Consider the following 20,311-nt stretch of genomic DNA (forward strand, 5'->3'; position numbering starts at 1 on the left):
TGAGGCAGAGACAAGCTGCAAGTTACAGATGTTATTCTTGCTCTTCTGTGTGTTGTGTGCTGTGTGGTGTGTCATATTTTTATTTGACAACGTGGTTCTTTACATATTAGGTTGTTGCTAATTTTAAGCCATGCATATAGATTCTTGACTTTATAAAATGGTTATTAATAAAGAGACATAGTTCTAGCTACTCAATATATTACTTTTGATAAAGATACATGGCACAGGTAAGGAAAGTTGAAGTTTCAGAGGTTATGAGCTAATATTAAATAGTTTTGAAGACATTCTTTGTAAACAAATAAATACATACATCAAAATTATATTCATAAGCTGCTGGCATACCCTATTGGAATATCCCCAATTGCTATGGAAAATATGGAACAATGAATTACAATTTCCCCTCTTTAAACTAACATTACTATTCTCTGGCTGGGAAGATAGTTTAGGGCGTGAGTTTTTGCTGTTTTTCCATGGGAGAATAGCTCGTTTCTGAGCACATATGCCTACATCCACCTGTAACTCTATCTCCAGATCTGATGCCCTCCTCTATCCACACCAAACACACACACACATACACACACACACACACATACACACACACTGAAATCCTCCTGTTTTACACAATTCCAAGAAAAAAAATACCTTGACAGATATGTCATTACATTCTAGCATGAAAGATAGCATTTGAATTCATATTTATTTTAAACCTTCCTGTGTTTTAGGTCATTTAAGTTAATAAAGTAAAAAATCATTTGCTGTTCCATGAAACTCATTTTTGTTATTCAAAGATTATGGCTTGGAATTAGCATAAAATGCTTATCAATGAAAGGAGTAATGACATGAAAAGCATAGTAAAATGGAAAAGTTTTGTACTATAAACTCTTTTAAAATGACACTTTCAGTTCCTCCAAATTTTGCAGCATTGTATCATCTGTAAGAATTACTTCATGCATTAAAATATTTCTATTCCTTATTGTATCTTTTCTAGTTTTTTCCTCACTATGTGCTTACAGATTTATGAGAATTCCCTGGATAGTGTATTACTTTGGTAGGCTGCAGAAAGGTTAACGGTCAAACTGTAATAATGGTGTCAAAGAATGGTTTTCTTGTTAAGAAATTTAGCAACGGTGTGATGTTTCATCATTTTATATAATGTTTCCAGTTAACTTGAAAAAAGTTTTCTAAGAAGAGACCATGGTCAGTCTGAGGTTGCCATAATTCCTGCCAGTGATAATAACATCGTATTTTCATGAACACAATCAGGTATCAATTTGGCTAACAGTCTGTAAAGGTTTTTCTTAGGAATTACATTCCAAATTCAAGGTTTTGGTATTCGCCTATAAATTTAGTACCAGGTCTGTCATATCCGACTTATTCTGTCTTTCATTTTTCAGTCTCAGTATTGCTGGGGAGAGTAATAGGCAAACCACTATAAGACAGTCAGTATTATTCATAGCATCATTAGGAAATTTTAGGATTGAGACTCAATTTAAACATATTCCTATGAACAGACAGTGTATATCATGAAATGAAAGTTCACTTTGATTTTAGATCCCTTCCTTGTTATACAATTACTTTCCACTTAGTGTTTCTCTTGACCATATCTTGACTTATCTGAACCTGTGGTATTCAGTTTACCCATAAGCTAAAATTTTATGCAAACGCCATGAGGAAAAAGAACATATGACACTTATTTTTCATTTAACCTAATCCTGTGAAAATCATGTCAATACATAGTCTCAGGCATTCAAAATTCATTATTTACATAAGATATAAATTTCATCTACTATTCAGCATCACAGATTATTATGTTAGATAGTGAAGGATTTGCAGATATAAAGGTTAAATAGAAACACTGTACCTTGTCTCTGCCTATGTGATGATTTTTTTTTTGGAAAGTTGTGAAATATTACTAATTTACATAGACTATTTAAGCGCTCTTAAATTTTTAAATTTAAATTTGGATTTTAATTTAGTGCAATGAGGTGTATAGTATATGATTTATAGATGCTGATATTTATCATTTTATTTTAAAATATTTATTTGTGTGCATGTGTGTGAGTGTAAAATAATAGGTATGTGCATCTCTATGAACATGGGAGATTGGATAAGGGTATCCTCTTTTTTTGCTTTGTTTATTCCATTGACACAGGGTCTCTGTCTCTCTCTCTCTCTGTCTCTGTCTCTCTCTCTCTCTCTCTCTCTCTCTCTCTCTCTGTCTCTCAAACTAGGCTGTGTGTTAGAAGGATGGAAGATTAAGAGGCCCTACTGTCCTCTCCTGCTTACCTTAGAACTGGGGTTGCATAGTTCCAGCACGTAGTTTGTAACATGAATGCTGAGTTCTAGATCCAATCTTATGAAAGGTTCAATATGTCAATTATGTTAGATTTTGTCCACAGCAGGACTACAATTCAGAACTCTAAATTTTTGTCCTTGGGTTCTTTCATTGTATCACAAAATCCAAATGCAGCATGTTGTACAAAAATGCACTGCCTCACTGGACATTGGAGAGTGATGAGTTTGCTCAGGCATTATTGAAAATAATCTGGACAGATGATCAATAACATTGTCATAAAATCAAGGAAGTATTCATCACCGCATCCTCAAGACAACTGGAGTGGCTGGGGTAGGAGTTACTCAGTTAAGAACTGTTGATTGAAGAACAGGAGTGACGAGTGCCCTGGGTTTTCACCATCCCTGTTTACAATGAATTACTCATACCAGCTAAGCCATGGTGGACACGACAAAGGGACCTGATAACCGGACTCATCAGAATTGGAGGCACTGTAAGCATCTGCTTATCAGCAAAGGGCACCAGCTTAAAATCCGTTTGTGTGCATTTGCAGGAACTTGTGAGTCTCCTATTGAAAATGGACAGGAGACTGACAAGTTCCCGGGAACACCCACAAATCTTCCTACTCATGTCTACCACCCTGCCATGGACAGCACTCTGTGACTGGCTTTTACCACTGTTTTCCATTCCTCTGGAAACCAAATACAATCTGAGTTACTAACTGGAAGTTATTTTTGAAAATGAGAGGCTTTTTACCTAGGGGAAAAAAAAATCAACTTCTCAACTCACTGTGGATGCTGTTTTGGTTGGATCACTTTCTCCAGGTTTAAATTTGACCAAGGGAAGGCATTTCTTCTTAGACTCAGTTCTGATAGTAAGTTTGTAAACTGTGCATATTGTCAGAGCCAATGTGAATTATTCCTTTTGGTTTTACTGCTCATGAAAAATTTAGTAATGTGAATGCCAATATTTATATGAAAGATTTAATAGATCTAGTAGGAAAAGAATAAGATTAAAAATTATATGTATACATATCTTCATATTCCCTTCCAGTTTCACTAGTTATGTTTAGCCAGAGCTTCATATGTATACAAACATGTGCTTCTGAGAAATTATTTCTTATGTTTATGTACACATGTATTATAAAATTGTGTGATTGCTGTTTTATTTTAGGATCGTTCAGTAAAATATATTTAGTTTCACCACTTATGGCACAAATCTATTCTTAAGCTCCTGGATGACGCTTTTCTTGAAACTGCACAAAGTTAATCTACCTTAGTTGGATCAAAATGCTTTGCAGCACAGCAACAAATGCAAATATTGAGGACAGAGTAAGTGTGTGCTTGGAACAGGAACTGTGCTACAAATTTTGGAGAAGTCTCTACTACTTACAAGTAGTTTATAAAGTTTATAAAATTTATGTAAAGGCCACATTTATATTAAATATTCTTAAGTAGTGAGTGACAAAGTCAGAACCTGTGTTTATTCATCTTCATCAAAAATTTGCTTTTGAAATGCTCAGTAATATTCTTTACAGTTACACTGGGGATTTTAAAAAATCAACTAGTTTTTTGGCAACATTCAATTTATAATTTTGGTTCAATTGCAGCCAAACTTGAAACTCATATTTTAGGTTTCCTTCAGCTGACTTAATCACTGCTCAGAAGGCTTCCTTTTTTCTGTTTTCATAATTTGAAGGCTATTTTTCCCTCTGATATCAAAATAATGCTTCTGAATGTATCGTGGGTAAAATAATCTACTGATCAAGCTCGTCTCAGAAGCGTGAATAGTACAGTGTGGATTCTGGAACGCTCATTGTAGAGTGCGAAAAATGGAGTAGATGTCACATTTAATGTGCTCTTACAATATGTAGTAACATTGTTATTCAAATGATTTTATGGATATAAATTCTGGTCACTTCAATGTATTATTAGGTACAGTCAGGATATAGCTGAGAACCATTTTTCTTTGAAAAAGTATTGAACTAGTAGCGTCTTCAACAAGTGACAAGACAATTGTCTTTTTCCAGTGAGTTAATCTAACATTTGCCGATAATAACCAGAAAGAAAATATTTAGCCTCTTTCCAAAGACGTAGATAAATAACATTTGACATATAAGTCTATTTGTTTCGACTGTTCAGACATTATCTGGATTTTGAAACAGATGACAGGGAAAATGTTGCTATAAATTTAAAAAAAAAAATTTGTGTTTTTGTCGCTCTAATGTAAGCATCATTTGTGCAAAGTCCTGCATTCATCAAGCTAGAAAATATATCATATATCATATTCTTTTTTACCCAGACCCTGGTCTACATTCCCTAAATCCACATTATCTAATGTGATGAGTTCAATGTTTGTAACATATTGGTGAACGTGTTACAATTTTTAATAGATTCACACACACATGTTGTGTGTGTACATACACAAAAGAAACAATGATTAATTATTTTCTTGTCTATGTTAAATGAACATTTAATTGTGTAGTACGTAACTCTTTCCCTAATTAATGTCTTCTGTGCTCCCCTTAAACGTTTTAAATACAGTTTATTTCAATTTACTCAAGTAAAATCTCATTGATATGTCTTATGCTTTCTTATAACTGCAAATTTTTGTTTTAGCCTTCAATCAATTCTAGATTAGATTTTGATTGTGATCATAACTACTTCTGTTATTAGACTGACAAACTTTTTCTGTTGTTATTGATATTTGTGTTTTTTGGATTATTCTCTCTTTCATTATTGGTTAGGCCAAGAACATTTGAGCGCCTTGGGATGTGTGGAGATATGATTATGTTGTGCATTTCCTATGTCTGTGGCATTCTCCATATTCTTTTGAAAATATACAATGTATTGGCTGTGGTTTGGTGTTACTGAATAATTAAAGTAGGGGTTGGGAGTTGGCTTGGTGGGTAAAATGCTTGTTAGGCAAGTAGGAAGATTAATTGAAATTCCCAGAACACACACAGAGCCTCCACAGATGTGGCAGCCTACTGGCAATTTAGCATTTGGGAGGTAGAGCTAGAGTATCAGCTAGGCGGCTAGCTAGGTCTTCTTGACAGAATAAGGGACTTCCAGGCTCAGCAGGGACGTAAATAAAGCAGCTAACAGTCAAGGAAGGGATCAAGCATCAATTATGGTCCTCCATTTTCATGCTCACACATGTGCACACACAAGTGTCCGCACATGTAAAGATACACACACATAAAAGCACCATCCACCTGCAAAATGAGTTCTATCAATTTTGGAATAATTAAGACAAAAGACACAAAATTAAGACTTACCAAAAGTCAGCATTTATGGGAATCTCTCTTTTAGTGGTTCTCATACTTTCTTTCTGTTCTGATTGTTTCCTAAACTCCATGTTTTCCCTGCGATTCTCATTCAAATTTGAGTTTTAAGACAATTCATTTTACAGACTCCAATAAATAAGGTCAGCAGAACATCCCAGCATCCCAACAAGCAGATGAGGTTTTCAATGATTTGGCATCTCTGACATTTCTTCTCTCGTCCATCAAAACATGCTCTACTTGAAAACCTGATCTGTTGTCTGCATTGTTCTTCACAATTAGTTCTAATGATAGTAAAAATAAAATGAGGTAGTAATATAATTAAAAACAATTTTAATTTAGGTACTAAAATAATCTGATACGGGATAGCAGAAAATGTCAGCAAATAAACTCCTTCCCTATAAGATTTTAGCTTGTAAATATGTATCAGAGCTGAGAGAAGTTGAACAATATGGAAGGAAGACTGGAAGACTTTGCACTAGGCAGGAGAACATGAGAAATCATGGAGTTTATCTGGAATTGTTACACCAATAGAAATATTTCTGGAATCCCAAGTTTCTATGAACCACTATTAAGCATCAAATCTTCCTAGCATTATGTGATCAAACTTAGCTAAATTACTTAGGGTCAAAAACTAAACGTACCATGCTAAAATCACAAACAGACAAAAACAAGCAAGTCATTCTGTCTTTAAAGGGGGGGGGGTAGTGGTCTGAGTGAGAGCTGTTTATTGTGGAGACATCCAGGAGTGTGTTCTCCTCCTGGACCTGGGAGTCTAATTAAGCTTTCCTTTGTCCTTGTCCTCAGATGCAAGGAAGCTCTGTCTTTAATTAAACACATCAGCACAAGCATTTGCACCTTGCTGTGAACTAATTGGCTCTTCCAATCATTCTTTTGAGGAGGACTATGCTATTAATTTATAGAAATAAAACATTTTCTTCCAGAGTATGGTTTTACGTTGAATTCTCTTCTTTCAGCCTCTATGTCCCAGGCTACGCCCAGAATCTACCAAGACTGTCTTCAAATGAGTCTAAAACTGTTACTATTTCTATCTAGGGTTGCCCAACCCCCTGATGAATTTTCTGTCTCTCCTCACCTTTAACTTCTTGAACCCTCTATCCAATACTGTCCATGGGTGCTTAACTAGAATGTATTTGGAGAATCCAGTTGCTAACAAGAAACAGTGACCCCTGCAGGCAACTCCAGAAGCCTGAAACCATTATCTCTTCAACGGTCTCACTTCCTGGGCAGCTTTAGGAAACCCGTTAGGAGAGTTGTTCTCCTTAGAAAAAGCTGAAGCTTGTAGACCTAGGAATTCTCTGTACCATGTCTCACAGGTAATTTATCAATGACTCTAGGGCTAACAATAACCTCTGCTTCGTAGTTACTGCTTCAAATGCAGTTTTCCTTGACTGATTTTTTTTGTTGTTTGATTGCCAACAACTAGTCATGTGCAACCAGCAGTTGCAGTCAATCCTTCACTTTAATATCCATATTGTTTTCCACATCGCCTTTGCAAAACACATTCTAACTTCTAAGTACTGACTTTTGGCTAGTATGGTACTTTCAGAACAATTTTATAATTTGGAAATTGTCTACTTAAAGAATTGTCAAATTGCATGTTGATTGTATTTAAAGTCAGATAGGCAGATAACAGAACACAAAGTTATCATCCTATTCATAGTGCTAAATATTTTCTGTTTTAATCACCATTTTAAATATTTTCTGTATTTCATAACCAAGTATGTAACGCCCCATAATAATACTCCAATAGTAACAAAATTCAGAATTAAATCGCTAAATTAACAGTGACCATGTCTTACCAATCAGAACAATTTGCTGATCAAATCTGAGCAACAGCTGTGATAGAAGCGGCTTAATAGCCCAGAGTAATCAATGGCTCAGACTTGGTAAGCACAGTGTTTAACAATATACGCTGATACAATCTGCCCCCTTTTCTCTTATAAAATTAATTTTGCATATATGCAAGACCCCCCTGAAAGAGTTAGCCAATAGGAAGATGGAGCTAATGACAAAGCAGTGTTTTAATTAATACAGTTTCTGTGCGATTGTTTCGTTTCTGGGCAGCCAGGATGAACAAGCGGCCCTCCCTCCTACAGTGAATGACACTAGACTAGCTCACAGCTGTGCTTGGCCTTAGCCTCCTGAGTTCTGAAATTACAGACATGAGCCCCATGAAAGTTATAGTTGTTTCATTATAGTTATAATTTAATTTTCATTGAACTTAACAATATTTCACTATTGTGACCAAGCCTTTTTGAAATAAGGACTGCTGGGGAACAGTCATCCAAACTAAAGGGTAATAAATAAACATTTGTTGTATCTGCCATCTCTCTTTTTTTTCCTAAAGAATTACACTCAGGATTAAATGCTTAACTCCAAATTATTCAGAGCAGTGTTGTCGACATCAGCCATCCTATATATGCTCAGCACTTGACTATGTATGAGGTTCTGTCACACTGGCTCTTAGTCAACATGAACATTTAAAAATTGCGCTCAAAACCTAATGAGGTGCAGGGCGGTGGTAGCACGTCTTTAATTCCAGCACTCAGGAGGCAGAAGCAGGCGGATGTCTGTGAGTTCCAGGCCAGTCGAGTCTGCAAGAACTAGTTCCAGGACAGCACAGGCATCGAAGCAGCACAGAGAACCCAGTTCTTAAAAAGAAAAAAAAAAAAAAAAAAAAGAAGAAGAAGAAAAAATGAGGCTTAAATGCCTTCAGTCAACTAGACACATAAATGAAATTAAAGGACTTTATGAACAGTAAAAGTTGCTGTAATAATCTAAAATAAAAAGTTTTGTGGTAACTAGTTGTATTTGAATTTCTTGCACAATCTTCAACATACCTTACTCTTTGTTCTAGTTTCCTATGGTCAAATATTCTGACCAAAAAAAAAAAAAAAAAAAAAAAAAAAAAAAACTTATGGAAGCAGGATTTGTTTGATTTTACAGTTCTGAGGGGATAAAAAACAGGAATACAGACCACATCCTCAATCACATCACATCACACATGACATCCACAGTCACGCTGATTAGTTTTTTTTATCAACTTGAGAAAAACTGGAGAAGAGAAAATATCACCTGACAAATTGTAGCATTAAATTTCCCCAGGTACATGTCCGTGGGACACTTTCTCAATTGATGATTAATGTGTGAGGGTCCATCTCACTGGGACTGCTGCAACCCCTAGGCATATGAACCTGGGTTGCATAAGAAGTAAGTTGAGCCAGGCAGTGGTGGTACACGCCTTTAATCCCAGCACTCAGGAGACAGCAGCAAGCAGATCTCCGAGTTTGAGTACAACCTCGTCTAAAGAGTGAGTTCCAAGACTGGCTCCATGGCTACTGAGAAACCTGGCTCAGAATAAAACAAAACAAAGAAAGAAAGAAAGGAGGGAGGGAGGGAGGGAGAGAGAGAAAGAGAGAGAGAGAGAGAGAGAGAGAGAGAGAGAGAGAGAGAAGTAAGTTGGACAAGCCCTGTAAAGCTAGCCAGTAAGCAGCAGTCTGTGTTCCAGATTACTGCTGGCATTCTTGTCCTGAATTAGCACAATGATGGAGTATTTCCTGGAGGTGTAGATCAAAACACCCTTTTCCTCCCCAAGTCACTTTTCGTGACTATGACTGTCACCACAACAGAAAGCTAACTAGGACAACAGTCAAGGGCTGGAAGTAACAAAAGTATTCATTTTGTCTGCTCGCTTCCCTCACTCCTAATAGTTCAGGTTCTATCCTAGGAAAATGGTCTGGGTAAATTAGCACGACTTCCCCACAGTCATGTACACAGGAAAACCAATCTAAATAATCACTCAGTCAACACTCTCTTCCCAGATAGTTCTAGGCTATGTGAAGATGATAGGTAAAGCTAACCAGCATACTCTTAATGAGCTATTTTCCGGGGTTGTTTGGAAAGGCGTCTTCTTATCAACGTTAGTCAAGGCATTATACTATGATGAAAACTCCAGGTGGCATTGTGCAGTTCATTTTCAGACCACTTAAGATGATATTCAAATTACTGCTTATTACCAATATGATTTTTGGACAAGTCATTTTAAAATCAAGGCTTGGATACCTCCACTATAAAATAGTAACGCTAGATCTGGAGCCCATCTCAGAATCATCTCAAGGAACAAATGGAACAATGCACATAAAAAGGCTGTTACTCTCCTAAACCAGTTCCCAGGATTCTGATCAAATGGCAATACAGACACTGATGCAGTTACACAGCTGCATATTGCTAGGAGACTTTATCTATGCTGATATATTTGTGGAGATTATGGGACTTGAAATAAAAAAAAAAACCATTGACTGATTATTATCCCTCCTGTTAAATATGATTAGTGTAGTTGTTCTATATAAAAATGCCCCGAATGAAATGAGGACATAAACACAGAAAGCTTCAGGAACATGGTATATAGAGATATATCTGAAATACCTTCAACTTCTTTACGACATGCATATTCAAATAAGACAATCTAAGTTAACACCAACTTTGCAGTTCTATCTGCTCTCACACACACAAAACAAACAAGCAAAAGAACCTGTAACTGTCAAAATGAAGAATTGAATTAATCTGGAAGAAAAATTATATTATTGGATATTTAAATTACTGGCCTGGTCCCAAGACTTTAAAATGTCAGTCATTAAATCTAAAATATTAAAAGAGGCAAGCCATTCTGGTTTAAAGATAATAAAGGACATGAAGAATAAGTGCAACATATGACCTTGCTTAATTCCTAGGTGAATAAGAAGTGAACTGTAGGAGAAAACCTGTCCTCAGACTGTCTCCTTAGACTGCAGAAATATCCTCATACTGCAACTGTCTCCACTAAACCTCAGACAAAACAAATATTTGGAAAATTAGTTAAAGATGAGAAGGGATTTGCTTACTTATTTAAACTTATATTAATTATGGTTATTGGTTAAATTATATTGTAATAGTTTATACAATAACACAATGGTAACATAAAACCAATGTGTATAATGACTACAGGTTCTAATGCCATCCACCAGTCCTGGCTTTTCATAGCCTTGATCAAATATTGGTTTTTAAGTTAATATCAGTACATATTTATTTTTTTCACTGTTTAAGGAATTTTTATTAAAGCAAGAATCCAAATTACGTTTCCTTGCTTAGTTACCATTTCTGCTACTTAAACAGAACTGACATCCCACGCTATTCCACGGTAAAGAATTACAAAATTTAAGAAAGGAATGCTTTAAATTTTTGTACTTTGCTGAAAATTCTTTTCCCAGGGTCTATAAAACATTAATTTGTTTTTATATTTTACTATTTTTTAGTATTTTTTGTTGTTTTAAATCAAGTAATCTAGGACTAGCACTGTTTGCTAGACCTGGCATTTGCTCGGTACATAAGGTTCAAAGTTTCCTTTCCTTTTTTTATTTATTTTATATTTTGCAATGTTTTTTCATAATATTTAAATTTTTCGATGTTTAGATATTTTTTCTTCGGTGAAGCACGAGTTTCTTTTCGTGGTCCCTGAGCAATTCAAATAGTTGGAACACCAGAGGCACTGTTCACTGCCTTCTGGGCAGCCTCTTTTGCTTGGTGGGCTTGTAGTACAGCTACAGCTTGATCAACCTTTGAGCGGAGAGACTCTGGAGACTCTCCAGACTCAGTAATTCTGAGTTATCAATCTCCAAAAGCATGCCAGTGATTTTACCAGCAAGAGTAGGGTGCATGGCTTGAATAAGAGGAAACAGCCGTTCACCCAACATTTGCTTTTGCTCTTGAGGGGGGGCAGATGCCAACATGGAAGCAGTTAGAGGTTCTTGACCTTGCACATGAACAGCAGGCTGTTGCATGGTAACTTGTGGCTGTGCATTAAGATGTTGCTGGGGATTGCGGACTCCCACAGCGTATTTATACTGGGGAATGGTGCGGACAGCAGGAGTGGCTGCAGCAGCAGCAGCTGCAGGACGTGGACCCATGGTCTGTGTTGAAGTGTTAGCAACATGCTGTGTTGACATGACTCGTGGAACCTGTGAGGAAGCTGGTCTCATAGTACTAAACGGTGGTCTAGGAGCAGCTGGGTGGATAGCACCGGGCAATTAATACAGAGGTTAATTTCAATTTTAATCTTTTCCCAAAAGTATGCTATAAAGGGATTCAAACCAAGCCAATGTTATATGTCATATTTTATAAAACAAACAGTATTTTTGCTTCAGTTGTCATATTTAGCTTCATGCTACATTTATTTTGCTTGTTTATGTTATTTATTTATATGTTAGCAAAGTATCGATATTTTCATTTAGTATTGGATTTTTGGCTCAATATAGTAACTTATGATATAAATTTATATTTTATGTGAACTATCTTAAAAACAGAATATATAATATTATAACTTCTAGATATGCAATAACCTATACAGATTAGAACTATTGAATAAAAATATTCTTTGTCAGATATCAAAAGAGAGGAAAATGGGTTGGGAATTTGCTCAGTGGTTAAGAAAAGATACTGTTCTTACAGAGAACCTGAGTTCAGTTATGAGAACACATTCGTATAGCCCACAAGCATCTTTAATTCAAGCTACAGGACATTTAAATCTGCTTCTGGTTTTTGCAGGAATCCACAAACAACTACCACACATATGCACAAATGCACACAAACACACACACACACACACAGGTGGAAGAGAGAGAGACCTTTAAAAAGAAGGAAATAGCTTCTTCTCTGAGTCATCAACTATATAACTATGAGCCAAGTCCTTCATTACTGAAGAAAAGACTATAATCTTGGACAGAATTATTAGCATTCAAGTTTGATCCATAAGCAGCAGTCTTCCCATTCCTGTTGAAAAATGTTAAGGAATTCAAATCAGATTATTTCAAGATGACGTTGTTTAAAAAGTTTCACTAGTTCAATTTTTTTTCTCCCAATTTGGGGGTATAGAACATAGGTAACTTTAGGGAAAGTCTTTAATAAAGTATTTCCCAGCCTTGACTTTTGTCATTGGTGTGAGTCCGGAAGGCAATGCTAGTTGAAGATAGAAAATATTTGGGTTATAGATTCACAAGTAGAAAAAAATCATGGTTGAATTTTGGTTATTGAATTCTGAGACATATTAAACATGAATCATATTTAGCACATTTTCTTTTTGTCGTTGCTTGTAGAATCACAATTCTCAGGAAAAAGAACATCTGTTGACTCCCAATTATTTGTCTTTTGGTTTTGTTTTAGTTTAATAATCACAGTTTTTACCAGTTAGCCAAATTGAATTTTTCCTCTTGAAAATTATGCCAGATTTTTACTAAATGTTGTTAAATGGAAAACTAGTTGCCCACCTGTCACGCTATACAGTTGTAGGTGCAGATATTTAAGTTTGAGTCTCTCTAAACATTTCTTTAGTCCAAAAATTATCAATTTTGATAAGAACTAAGCACTTTCAGAGAAATGAGGTCACATTACCTGTGTGTGAGAAAAGTGTTAAATTTGCTAATGGGAGGGTAGTTTCTACAAAACCCTCTGTACCCTTCTATGCTGAAGTCTTGTATATCACCAACAGCTGGTAAAACAGCTGATGGAATAACCCCAACAGGACAAATTCTGCCTGAATCTGTCATCACATCTGGAGTTGTAAGCTGTTTCCATTGTTTCTCAAGAGATAACATCATATCAGCCCTCCCTATTATTGCTCCATTGTTCCCTGTTGGTAGGTCTTATCTCCCCTGCTAAATGTCATCTCCTTCACTATTTCTAGTAAATATGAAGACAAAAGCAATAGTGTAATTCCAAAGGAAGTGATGTAGCTATGCAAATTCAGGCAAATGCTAGAAATTCTATTGGCTAAATGATTAAAATACACTGATTTTTTTCTGTTTTTTAATGTCTATCATTTTACATGAAGGTGTGAAACCTGACTTAAATAACTTTTGAATATTTTTGTCAACTTGTATGGTTCTTTGGTTTTATGAGTAGGGGCATAAAATGAAGATAGCTTTGAAGTGAAAGGTTAAAGACAATATTGCATTGTAAACAGGAAATCATATCACTGACTATACAGACAATCATGTAAAGGATGTTCTGTTGTATAATTTATCATTCAGCTCTATTGACAAATGTTCTATTCAAAAAAGATAAAAGAGACTAGATATTATTAACCACCAACCATGAACAAAATACTTCCAAAGTCTTTGGAGATGAAATACTATTCTAAGGATTTTACATGTGGATAGGTAAGAACTGGAGAAGTACATTCAGCCACTCTGTGTGTCAGAACTGATGTGGGGGTCCAGATCTTCAACTCTGTTGTGCATATTTCATTCCAGATGGCGTAGTTATGGGGAGAATTATCCCTGCACCACTCTGCTTTTATATGCTACAAAGATAAAGATTTCAGTGGTGATGTTGATAGTGTAATTTTATAAAATTATACACATAGTTGACAGTGTTGCTGAACTTACAATTTTATTTTATACAAAAAAGATAGCTTGAAATTTATGTCTTATACTTTTAATGTTGAATATTTTGCCACATTCCTGGAGTGCTACCACTATGTGCACAAAGTAAAATGTTGAATCTTCCTTTTCAATGACATGTCTATTCCCACCCACTTTCTATTCCCATCTCCTGTATATACATACATTAGTAGAGCATATTTTTAAATGCATACATGTTTATATTGTGAATTTTGTTCTAAGATCTTATTTTTGAATAAATAGAAAATTATGGTCATATTTTCATGTATTTTGCTGTATGCTCATTTTCTAGATATGATTTGCATATTCTTAACACCTCATTTTAGGATCCAAAATAGTTTTGAATTATAATTTGTTTATTCTTTTTATATTGGTAAATGTTTTAGTTATTTTCCTCTTTGATAACACATGATCCAATGAGATTGTTTATATGTTTACTCAATTAAGTATCTATGTAGTTATCTAGAAGGTAAGTTTTATATAAAATTATATCTCTATTTAAACTTGACATTTTTTTTGCAATGTACTCCAGAAAGGATGCCAACTTCATTTTAATAACAATGTAGAAATATTTCCTATGTCTTATACCCTTGGCTGATATGTACTTTAATTGTTCTTAGTACAATGAGAAAAATAATTTGTTACTCTTTAAGTTTGCATTTTGTATGTACATATGTGTGCATGTATGTGTATGTATACATATATACATACACACACATACATACATACATTTCCCATTCATTAAAACTGACTGAGAAAATAAGATAAAGCATTGGAAGACTGAAAGTGAGGAATCCTTCTAGAGGAGTGGTATTGACACACATTTTTTCTATACTTTGGATTTGCTCCCTTTTCTGTCATGTTTATGTTGCTGTAATTGTTCAGGGTATGCTGTTACTTGAGTTCTATTGATGACTCCTTCATTATATATGCTGGCTGTAGCTCCTCATTAGTTGTTTTTTGCTCCATGTGACTAAAACACATTCCCAGTTTCTACGTAGGAAGTCTAATAGAAACTACTACTCATGAACTAAAAGTGCTGACCTGGTGACAAGTACAGGAAGTTTAAAGGAAGCTGCAAGCTCTGTTTGGAGAATCAGAGAAATTCCCCACACATATGATAGCAGAGTAGTGGCTTTAAGAAGGCTCAGAATGTTGTAGGAGGAAAAATCACTTCACACAGAGAAAGGCATTTTATGTTCCAGAGCAAGTGATGTGTTTGGGTTCCTGTAAGAAGTACTTGCTGTTTATGAACAGCAATAAGGAGAAATTAGGTTTCACATATTTTGAGGGAAACATCCTTATTTGGGGATTAATAATGGAAAATAAAATACTAGGAAAATTTTGACATTCTAGAGGCAGAGATATGTAAATCTATGTGACATTGGATGCCAGCCTGTTCTACATAGCAAATTCTAGGCCATCGATGGCTACATAGTAAGACCCTGTCTCAGAAAAATAAATAAGGTTTACTTAAAAGATCATAGGTAAAAATTGTGTATCCTTTAATTGATTGGTAACTGATGTTAAAAATTGAGAATATAAGAGCAATATTTGGGAGACTGAAGGTGAAATTCTTCCATAACGGATAATATTGTCTGCTCATTCAAAATAGTTTTTGTTTTAGTATTTAGGTTTTGTTAAGAAAAAAAATCACATGGATTTTGTATGTGGACTGAAATAATCATTCATTAGAAGGTCCTCAATTATATGACACTCAAGGAAGAATAAATAGGCAATAACTGGGGCAAGGGAATAGTATCAAATTCTTAGAATTTGCTGGGGTGAGACAAAGGGTTAAGATGACTACAATGATCTAATTAATTATAAATTAATTCAAATACCAACATTCAGATGTGTTCAAAGCAGTTTGCCCTGGGATCATTTTGACAACATGGTTGATGGTAATTTCCATGCCCACTGATTTCCTTAAAGTTAGTAAATGGCCCTGTCTCATGTCCCTTGGATTCGCTTATTCAGGATATGGGCAGTTTAACACACAGTTCATATGTATGCTGTTCCTTTTGAACTTCACTGCTTTATTGTTTGATGCGTATCATGTTTCTGCCATGTGTAATGAGCTAGCTTGATAGTAAGCCACTTCTGGACCCTCCCCAGCTGCAGATCTCAAAAAGTCACCTAATCTGCTAAATGTTGCATTTACTTCTTATTAATTTGGTGTCATATTAGACTCCAAAGATACCCAATGTCAGAAATCTTTGAACTGGAACATCATCTGCTTTTTGCTTCCTCAATATTAAGTATATTTTTTTCAACATAGTAAAGATTCAAAATACATTTTACAAATAATTAGATGCTTATCAAATTTAAACTAAATTTGAATTATGTAGTCTAACTACACTATATCATTTATATTTACTATATAATATTTATTACATATTCAACTAATAGTTTAAACTTAAAATAGACATATAGCTGGGTATAGTCACAAATGTTTATAATTTAAGCAGTTTGGAGGTAGAAGCAGCAAGATCAGTAATTTATGACCATCCTAGGCTTCTTAGCAGGTTCAAAAACAACCTAAACTGCACAAGACCCTATCTTAACAAAACAAAACAAAGAGTAAAACATGCAGGGAAGTCCATTATATCAACAAATCACTGATCACTACTTTCCATTAAATACATCAATAAAGGATCATTACTTATTAAAATCATTCAATTATTACAAATCCTATGAATTGGACCTTAAATGGTATATTCATATTCCTTCAATCTTTATTTGAAAAATGGAAATATTGTGCTTAATTTTTATCTGCTAAAAGCTAAGTAAGGAAACATAATTTTGTTTCTGTAGGATAATGTAACCTTTAAAGCTTGGGAAAACATTATCCTACAGAAACGAAATTATGTTTCCTTTACTTAGCTTTGTACCAATTATGAGATTTTCTTTAATGAATGGAATTATAAGCACTGAAGTTTCAGAATTTTAAGCATTTATTTGTTTTATTTTCTCTAATGCCCTTTCTGAAGGGGCATTTAATTACCTGCAATAAAAACCCACAAAATTAAATTGACCTATTAAATTCAGAACATTGTATATTTGAGGAAGTTTGACTTAGGATGAGCTATTTGCAAGATGACAGGAAACTGCTTACAAAGGGCCTCAGCCTTGAAGAAGCAGAGAAGGAAAGACATGTTTGCAGATCTGCCAGTCTTTCTTCTGACTGTGAACAGATCAGTCTTCCTGTCCCTCATGGACATAATCCATTTGCATAGGTTTTCATGCATACCAGGGACTCTGGGGGAAAATGCAGGTATCTGTATCATAAAATGTATATCTAAATCATATTCCCTGGACTATTGATTTTTTAACTGTGTGTTAAACCATCATTTACTGAGAAATAAATGCTAGAATATATAGAGTGAAATACTGACAACATGAGGTATTCATAGAAAAGCAATGCAGGACATATAAGCCCTCACACACTTCTTTTTTTTTTTTTTTTGAAAAATTATCCATTATGATCAAGTAGGCTTCATCCCAGAGATGCAGGGCTGGTTCAACATACGAAAATCTATCAATGTAATCCATCATATAAATAAACTGAAAGTAAAAAACCATATGATCATTTCATTAGATGCTGAAAAAGCATTTGACAAAATTCAACATCCCTTTATGATAAAGGTCTTAGAGAGATTAGGAATACAAGGGTCGTTCCTAAGTATAATAAAAGCTATTTATAGCAAACCGTCAGCTAACATCAAATTAAATGGAGAGAAACTCAAAGCTATTCCACTAAAATCAGGAACACGACAAGGTTGTCCACTCTCTCCATACCTCTTTAATATAGTGCTTGAAATTCTAGCAATAGCAATAAGACAACATAAGGGGATCAAAGGGATTCAAATCGGAAAGGAAGAAGTTAAACTTTCACACACTTCTTAAGACAAGAGACATCAATGAGTGTGCATCGCATAAGACTGAAAGGAAAACTCACAATACACAGGATGGGAAATCTCAATAACTGGATAGTATTCTCATGTAAATGGATGTGTTATACAACATCTTGATCATTTTGTCTTTTTGCAATATTTTTGCAATAAATGTGTAAGTTATCTTTCATATTACATGTGGTGAATGGGATAATTCCCATGTAGTCTTTGAATTCATGCCTTTCGCTGATTCTACACAGAATTTGGTATGAGTTAAAATGTCTGTTTTTAAATTTCACTCTCATTTTTATTTCATTAACAGATTCTATAAGTAATTTTGATTACTGGACACTTATAGATATAGGGAAAACATAAACTTTTAGACAGATATGGGCCTGTTACTTCCTTGCCCTTGAAGAAATTACTGTCTTTCTGATCTGTAGTTTCTGCATCTTGAAGATGAAGATGTTTCTATCTATTATGTTCCTAGAAATAAATTAAAAAGGTATTGTAGGAGGTGAATAAAAGCTCTTCTTGGGTTGTCTTTATAAAATGAAAATGACAACAGTTTTGTGAATAATCTGTTTTACATTTTTATATTGAAGTATAAGAAATTGTCAATATTTAAACTTTTTATTTTTTATTCATTAAATATGTTCTTTGGTTGTTTCAAACATGTGCATATACATACTCTTACTCCCTTCTGTACTGCTAAATGCTTTTTGCCTCTGTCTGTCCTTCCTCTTGACTATAAATTTCTGTCTGGCATTCCTGTCTTATTTGTGTGTATGTGGGGGGGGGGAGAAGGAGAGAGAGAGAGAGAGAGAGAGAGAGAGAGAGAGAGAGAGAGAGAGAGAGACTTTGTTTAGTAGGAATATATATGTGATCACAGGTTCGGAGCGATCCACAGGAGCCTAGTTGATTGAATATTGGGTTTATAACTGAAGCGTTACCTGAAATCTATCAGCACTCAGTAGTTCAGTAGTAAGGGATAGAGACCCATCAGCCTACCCTCCGTAAGTGATTGACATTGACAGGACTAAGCTTGTACAGGCCCAGTCTAAGTAACCATAGCTTGTGAAATATCCTAATTACAATGGTTGTGTCATGCCTAGAGTTATCACTTCACAGATCTTCATCCTATTTTCTGATCCTTATGTTCCTCCTGACTGCCATTCCACACTGTTCCCTAGCAATTAGAGATAGTGATTTAATGTTTCATTTAGGGCTATGCTCTCAACTCTCACTCATTTTCAGACTCTCAGTCAGTAATGAATTTTTGCATCTGCCACTGATCACTGTAAAGATGGGCTTCACTGCTTAAGTCTGAAAGTAGTTTTGTTTTTTGTTTTTTTTTTTTGTTTTTGTTTTTTTTTTTTTTTAGATTTTTCGAGACAGGGTTTCTCCGTAGCTTTTTGGTTCCTGTCCTGGAACTAGCTCTTCTAGACCAGGCTGGCCTCGAACTCACAGAGATCCGCCTGCCTCTGCCTCCCAAGTGCTGGGATTAAAGGCGTGCGCCACCACTGCCCGGCGTGAAAGTAGTTTTTGTCGATGAGTCTGAACACAGATATTTAAAAGAGAGTTTGATCTTTTGTCAATTTAGTTAATCAATTTATGGTAAGTTCCCCCATTGAGCCTAAGACTTTCCCAAGCATGAGCTATTGACTTGGCTTGTGGTACTGGGCATGGATTCTCTCTTCTGGTATGGTCCTATAAACCAGAGTGTTTGGTTGCTCTCATAACATTCATGGCACTATTCCCCATGCAGGAGCATCTTAACCATCAGGTTTGTAGACCACAAAACCCACAACTGGTGTGCAGTATCTTTAGAAACATGGCTTTATCTTTTAGTTCTGGTGGGCAAGAACAGTTCCAACAAGAGCCTTAGTGAACCTGGCAGGGGGTTGCAGCAGTTCTCTGACAAATTGCTAAACTCCTACAGATGTTATCACATACTTACCAATGAGAATTTTCTTTAGTAACCCACTGCTACTGGGATTAACATTATCTAGCCCTAAAGATATATCCTTCTAGTCGTTTTTGTGTTTTAAATGTGTTTTGTTTTTAATCAAGGCCTGGAGACATTCCAGTACAGACAAAAGCTACATAATAGAGAGACCCTGTCTCCAAAAAATACATATTTAAAAATCATGAATTTTGTGCTAATAGGTGCATATGTAATGCATGAATGTGTGTGTGTGTGTGTGTCCAGATGCGTACCACTGTACATGTGTGGAAATCAGAGGAACAACCTTGATGAATAAGTTCTCTCTTTCACTCGTTGAAGCAGGGTCACTTTGTTTCTGCCATGCTGCATACTCCTTGACAGCTATCCTGTAAGCTTGATAATTTTCTTCTCCCTACTCTCTATCTCATCAAG

The 20,311-nt window shown here is 35.2% G+C and overlaps 1 protein-coding gene and 1 pseudogene across 3 annotated transcripts in view; one reads left to right on the plus strand and one right to left on the minus strand.

Moving 5' to 3' along the window:
• The window catches only part of Lingo2 (leucine rich repeat and Ig domain containing 2), a 1,034,729-nt gene that overhangs the window by 227,015 nt on the left and 787,403 nt on the right, over positions 1-20,311 (plus strand). The gene's annotated exons all lie outside the window — the stretch shown is intronic.
• On the minus strand, positions 10,771-11,665 carry LOC130888277 (polyadenylate-binding protein 1-like; annotated as a pseudogene).

Source organism: Chionomys nivalis, chromosome 16 (genome assembly GCF_950005125.1).
Source record: "Chionomys nivalis chromosome 16, mChiNiv1.1, whole genome shotgun sequence".
In the NCBI taxonomy this organism is placed as follows: domain Eukaryota; kingdom Metazoa; phylum Chordata; class Mammalia; order Rodentia; family Cricetidae; genus Chionomys; species Chionomys nivalis.